Raw genomic sequence first — 6,904 nt, forward strand, 5'->3', positions numbered from 1 at the left:
AGTCCATGGAATTCTCCAGGCTAAAATATTGGAGTGGGTAGTTGTTCCCTTCTCCAGGGGATCTTCCCAACCCAGGGATCAAACCCAGGTCTCCCACATTGCAGGCGGACTCTTGACCAGCTGAGCCACCAGGGAAGCCCAAGAGTTCTGGAGTGGGTAGCCTATCCTTTCTCCAGCGGATCTTCCTGACCCAGGAATAGAACTGGGGTCTCCTGCATTGCAGGTGGATTCTTTACCAGCTAAGCTACTAGGGAAGCCTGTTAATTCACCAAAATGGCCAGAGCTACCACCGTAAACACCCTCTTCAGCTAAACACAAAAGATGTTGAGGGGAACCAGTTAAGGGAGGTTACCAGTGGCTCAGTGGTAAAGAATCTGCCAGAAGATCAAGAGACTGCTTGCAATGCAGGAGACTCGGGTTCGATCCCTGGGTAAGGAAGATCCCCTGGAGAATGAAATGGCAACCCACTACAGTATTCTTCCCTGGGAAATCCCAAGGACAAAGGAGCCTGGATGGCTACAGTCCATGGGGTTGTACAGAGTCAGAAAAGACTGTACTCAGTCAGAAAAGACTCAGTGAGTGAGCATACACGAATGTAAGCCTTCCTGCCAGCTTTTGGACCCAGAACTGTCTTTCTCAAGGATGTGCCAGCCATCTTTTTGAAATGTAAACAGCAAGCAATATAGGGCTCTATCTATCTCACAGTTCCTGTGGGAGGGTAGAAGCCTAGCTTACTTGGGTGCTTAGCTCAAGTTGCAAAACTCTGTCCTGTCATAGAGATATGAGATGTTTGTTTTTCCTCTGGATAAAGCCAAGTAGCAAACACAGATGGTCACTCCAGTTACTGGATGAATCTAGGAAGAACTGTGTCTTACAAAGGGTGCTGGCAAATCCTCCTACTTTGAGACTAGTTACTGTTTATCTTGAAAATATATATGTAATGGATAGTGTTTGCCTAGTTATATGAAAGGTTGAGGTTTCTTTCTGTCTTTGCAAATTCTTAGAGGGTTGCCTGTGATATGCATCACATTCTGGTTTAGTGCTTATTTTCTTTAATTGGAGTATACTTGCTTTAATACAATGTTGTGTTAGTTTCTGCTGTATGACAATATGAATCAGCTATATGTATAAATATATCCCCTCCCTCCCAAACCTCCCTGCTACTGCTAAGTCACTTCAATCACTTTGTGTCCGATTCTGTGTGACCCCATAGATGGCCTCCTACCAGGCTCTTCTGTCCCTGGGATTTTCCAGGCAAGAACATCCCTACCACCCCCTTTAATGCTTATTTAATACTAAAAGTATTTTCTTTCTCTGTTGCCTTTGTGAGAGATTTTGTTTTTAATTGTACTTCCCCAACAATGGATAATGAAGGAGAAGTAAGATTTAAAATGTTCAGGCCAGAAGTAAGAGCAAGATTGAGTCTGTGAAAAAACTTCTTCCCATCATTGGTCATGTGAAAATGCAAGCAGATAGTTAACATTGATGCCCATTCAAGGCAGAAATTCTCCTCTGTCACATGTATTCTCCACAATGCAGCATATACTATTACAAAGGCACTGTAGAAGTTTATCTTAAGTTTGACAGAATCATATACATTTATCCATTACAAATACGTTGTGAAGCTAAAAGTGACTTCTCTAAAACATAAATAAATTAAAAACACATTTCAGTTAACCATATTAGAGAAAATCTAAATTAGTTTTCCATTTTCTTTATAGAAAATGATATTGCATAATCATTGAATGATTAAAGAGTGAAGTGAAGTAGCTCAGTCGTGTCAGACTCTTTGTGACCCCGTGGACGGTAGCCTACTAGGCTCCTCTGTCCATGGGATTTTCCATGCAAGAGTCCTGGAGTGGGTTGCTATTTTCTTCTCCAGGGGAATCTTCCTGACCCAGGAATCGAACCTGTGTCTCCTGCACTGTAGGCAGGTGCTTTACCATCTGAGCCACCAGAGAAGTCACCAAAATTTTCCATTTTCTTTATAGAAAATGATATTGCAAAATCATTGAATGATTAAAGAGTATGCAGCTAAAAATACAGCAACATCAGCTAAAGAGAGAAGCATCAGCTCATAAAATATTGTATTTTTCTGAATTATGTGATATTTATAATATTTTTGGTTTTTAAAATAGTGATTGGTTGTGAGTTTTACCCCCTCATTTAAAACGCATATTGGGAATTCCCTGGTGGTCCAGTAGTTAGGACTCCGTGCTTTCACTGCAGGGGGCAAGGGTTCGATCCCTGGTTGGGGAACTAAGATCTCGCAAGCAGCCTGGCAGGGCCAAAATAAAATAAAATATGTATTAATTTTTCTACCTAGTCTGTATTTGTAAGGTAGTATTCTTTTTCTTAAAGATAGACTCCCTCTATGTGCATTAGCTACCACAAGTTTAGTCCAATGGTTAAAAGATTAAACCATTGTCTTCCAGGAAGATGACTCATGTTAGAATTTCCTCTGAATGGGCAACCATCATTAAAAAAAAAGCTTGGTTTTTCCTAGCTCTCAAAATATGAAATGCCATCTTTTGTTTCAGAACTCAGGTGCTTCAGAACTGCTGTTAAATTTCTGGGTTTTGAAAATAACTACTAAATACAAAAATGAGAAGCAGTGTATAAAATCAGAAAGGAGTTCAAAATGTTCTCAGTGTCCTTTTAAAAGTCAGACTAAGCCTTCACTACATTTACAGATTCAGAGTGTTATTCTGATATGTCATTTTTTGCTCTGCAATGATTTCAGTGAGATTAAAAATTCTAGTACAAAATTTGTAGATGACCCAACTCTGATGGTATACATTTCTCAAAGTAAGAAAATAAAGAAAAAAAAAAAAAAGAAAAGAAAGATAAGGAAATTTTTTCATTATAAACATTGGTTAAAATAAAATAAGAAGTAATGATAATCAAAGTCAAGCAGTCTAAATGTCCATTGACAGATAAAGCGGTAAAGAAGTGCTACATATAAACAATGGAATAATACTCAGCCATAGAAAAGAATGAAAGTATACCATTGGCAGCAACATGGACGGACCTAGAGATTATAGGACTGAGCAAAGTAAGCCAGAAAAAGAAAGACAAATATCCTGTGATATTATTTATATGTAGAATCTAAAAAAATGATACAAATGAACTTATTTATAAAAGCAGAAGCAGACTCACAGATATAATAAACAAATTTATGGTTTGCAATAGAATTGGAGGTAGGAATAAATTAGGAGTTTGGGATTAAAATATACACACTACTATGTATAAAATAGATAATCAACAAAGACCTATAGCACAAGGAACTATACTCAGTATCTTGTAATGGTCTGTAATTGAAAAAAATCTGAAAAAGAATAGATATATATCAGTGTGTATAGTTGAATCACTTTGATGTGTGCCTGAAACTAACACAACACAACATTACAAGTCAACTATATTTCAATAAAAATTTAAAAAGTGATAATCAAAGCACATTTGCACAGTGCTTACTGCATTCCAGGTACTATTCTAAGTGCTCTTTACAATCATTAAGTCTTTGTAATCTTTACAACAACCCCATGAGTTAATGTTACTATTATTATTGCATTTGTAAATGAAGACATTTTTGAAGAACGCTTCTTGGCTACATACTTTTGATGCTATATTGCTATTAGATAAATAAGTAAATTGGGCTTCAGTCCTGTGGCTCAGTGGTAAAGAATCCACCTGCCAATGCAGGAAACTCAGGGGACATAGGTTTGATCCCTGGGTCAGGAAGATACCCTGGAGAAGGAAATGGCAACCTTTTGCAGTATTCCTGCCTGGGAAATCCCATGGACAGAGGAGTGTGGTGGGCTACAGTCCATGGGGTAGCAAAGAGTCAGACACGACTGAACACATCACGGTCACAGACAGTCCTAATTTCCCAGAAAACCAAAGTCCAAGTAGGTAAATTTCTTTCCTTTTATTCACCTCGGAGGCAATGTTTAATCATTGTAATACCATGAACTGAATTATTGCCTGCCATACCAGTAAACAAAGGATGTTGCTGCCATCATATTATGGCTGCTCCAGATGGTGAGCCCTGAGGGAACTCAGGATAGAAAAAGGATTCTGCCACCTAGCAGTCAAATCCTGCAGCCACATCCCCACCCTCCGCAGTGACTGTGCACCCTGAGGAGACTCGGGATGAGAAAGCACAGGATGTTGGCCCCAGATAGCTTATTCAGATGAGCTTCTCACTAATGTGCCACTGTGGCAAACAGGTTATTCTAAGTTTAAGGCAATCCAGAGCCAGCAGACGCAAAAAAAATGTTTCAGTTCAGTTCAGTTGCTCAGTTGTGTCCGACTCTTTGTGACCCCATGAATCGCAGCATGCCAGGCCTCCCTGTTCACTCAAACTCCCGGAGTTCACTCAGACTCATGTCCATCGAGTCAGTGATGCCATCCAGCCATCTCATCCTCTGTCGTCCCCTTCTCCTCCTGCCCCCAATCCCTCCCAGCATCAGAGTCTTTTCCAATGAGTCAACTCTTTGCATGAGGTGGCCAAAGTACTGGAGTTTCAGCTTTAGCATCAGTCCTTCCAAAGAACACCCAGGGCTGATCTCCTTCAGAATGGACTGGTTGGATCTCCTTGCAGTCCAAGGGACTCTCAAGAGTCTTCTCCAACACCACACTTCAAAAGCATCAATTCTTCGGTGCTCAGCCTTCTTCACAGTCCAACTCTCACATCCATACATGACCACAGGAAAAACCATAGCCTTAACTAGACGGACCTTTGTTGGCAAAGTAATGTCTCTGCTTTTGAATATGCTATCTAGGTTGGTCATAACTTTCCTTCCAAGGAGTAAGCGTCTTTTAATTTCATGGCTGCAGTCACCATCTGCAGTGATTTTGGAGCCCAGAAAAATAAAGTCTGACACTGTTTCCACTGTTTCCCCATCTATTTCCCATGAAGTGATGGAACCAGATGCCATGATCTTCATTTTCTGAATGTTGAGCTTTAAGCCAAATTTTTCACTCTCCTCTTTCACTTTCATCAAGAGGCTTTTTAGTTCCTCTTCACTTTCTGCCATAAGGGTGGTGTCATCTGCATATCTGAGGTTATTGATATTTCTCCCGGCAATCTTGATTCCAGCTTGTGCTTCTTCCAGTCCAGCATTTCTCATGATGTACTCTGCATATAAGTTCAATAAGCAGGGTGACAATATACAGCCTTGACGTACTCCTTTTCCTATTGGGAACCAGTCTGTTGTTCCATGTCCAGTTCTAACTGTTGCTTCCTGACCTGCATACAGATTTCTCAAGAGGCAGGACAGGTGGTTTGGTATTCCCCCTTCCCTTAATTACCTAAATTAATTGAGATAGGGGCCTGGCCCAGAAAGAAGTAATTTTTTTTCTCTGAATGACCTATCTGTATGTCAGAAAAACATCTAATTATAAGCAACTGCTCTTATCATCCTGTGAATTACTCTCTTCCTCTTTGGAGTCCCAGGTCCCTATCCTAGTCCTTAGCCCAGGATAGGTTATAAGACTCAATTGTTCAACTCGTCGTTGGGTCTCATTGTCCTTGTGAGGTCCTTTACATAAGTAATTAAATTCTTTTTTCCTATTAATCTGTCTTATGTCAATTTAATTATTAGGCCAGTTGAAGAATCTAAAAGGGAAGAGGAAATATTTACCCTCCCCAACACTTGGTAATTCTGGTAAATTTTTTCCTGCTTTATTTCTTATTTGGTGAGCCAATTCTTCAAAGGTGTAGATTCTTGTGTAATTTGCAAGAAAATCCATTTTTCTTTTCCAAAAACTCTTGTTTGAGTATTTCTTTGACAGAGGAAAAACTGTTTTCATATTCCTAAGCATCTTCTTTTTTCCATCCTTCCTTTCTATATTGAGAACCTATTAGATGCTAGACACTTGAGCATTTGAACAGACACAAAATATAAGAAGACTGAAAAAAAATCACAAAGCACAAACATACAAGAAAGTCAAATACAATTTGGCATGGGACAAAAAGACAGTAAGTAAGAATGCTAGTTGGAAATAAACCTGAAATTTTGCAAGTCTAGCCTCTTTAATTATACATATAAGGAAACTGACTGCAGTGAGATAAAGCAAGTTCAGTCAATGTTGTAAGTGCTATAGTGGATGAACCTGGATAGGAACATGGTTTCTTGAGGCTTTTCAGAACTCTCTCTAAAATATGTCCCTCATACCTTTATTTATAGCACCTCCCTACAGGGCTCTACATGCAAGACACAAAGTCATTGTTGGCTGTCTAATTCACTAAGATACTTATTGGGATTATAGAAGTTAAGTGCTCTTATATGTCTTCAACTTTTTTTTATGTCTTCTTTTTTATGTGTCAAGTTTTTTATGTTAACTTTTTTATATGTCTTCAACTAATTTTTATGATGACCATGCATTAATTTAGGGTTCCCTGGTGTCTCAGATAGTAAGGAAGCTGCCTGCAATGCAGAAGACCCGGGTTTGATTCCTGGGTAGGGGAGATCCCCTGGAGAAGGGCATGACAACCCAGTATTCTTGCCTGGAGAATTCCATGGACAGAGAAGCCTGTTGGGCTACAGTCCATGGGTTCACAAAGAGTTGGACATGACTGAGTGGCTAACACACACACATGCATTAATTTATACTTAGCAAAAAGTTGTTAAAAGGAAAAAAACAGTAAGTCTTACTATGAAAATTGGCAAAGCATTAATAGAAATGAATCATGAAATTTCAGGGAAGGAAAGAGTGGCTGATTTGGGGAAACTGGAGAGGAATGAAAACTGGGGAGAGGAGATGTTTTGAGTGGATTTTTGTTCTGGCAGGAGAGGAATCACAAAGTGAGAACTTGGCAAGAAGAATTTTCAACTCTAGAAACTGCTGGGAATAGCTCCCCAGCAGCTGCAGACAGGCCCGCCTTAACCAAGCTTGTCCT

Source organism: Bos grunniens, chromosome 15 (assembly GCF_055505025.1).
Source record: "Bos grunniens cultivar Pamir isolate PY7600 chromosome 15, Bosgru_T2T1.0, whole genome shotgun sequence".
Classification (NCBI taxonomy): domain Eukaryota; kingdom Metazoa; phylum Chordata; class Mammalia; order Artiodactyla; family Bovidae; genus Bos; species Bos grunniens.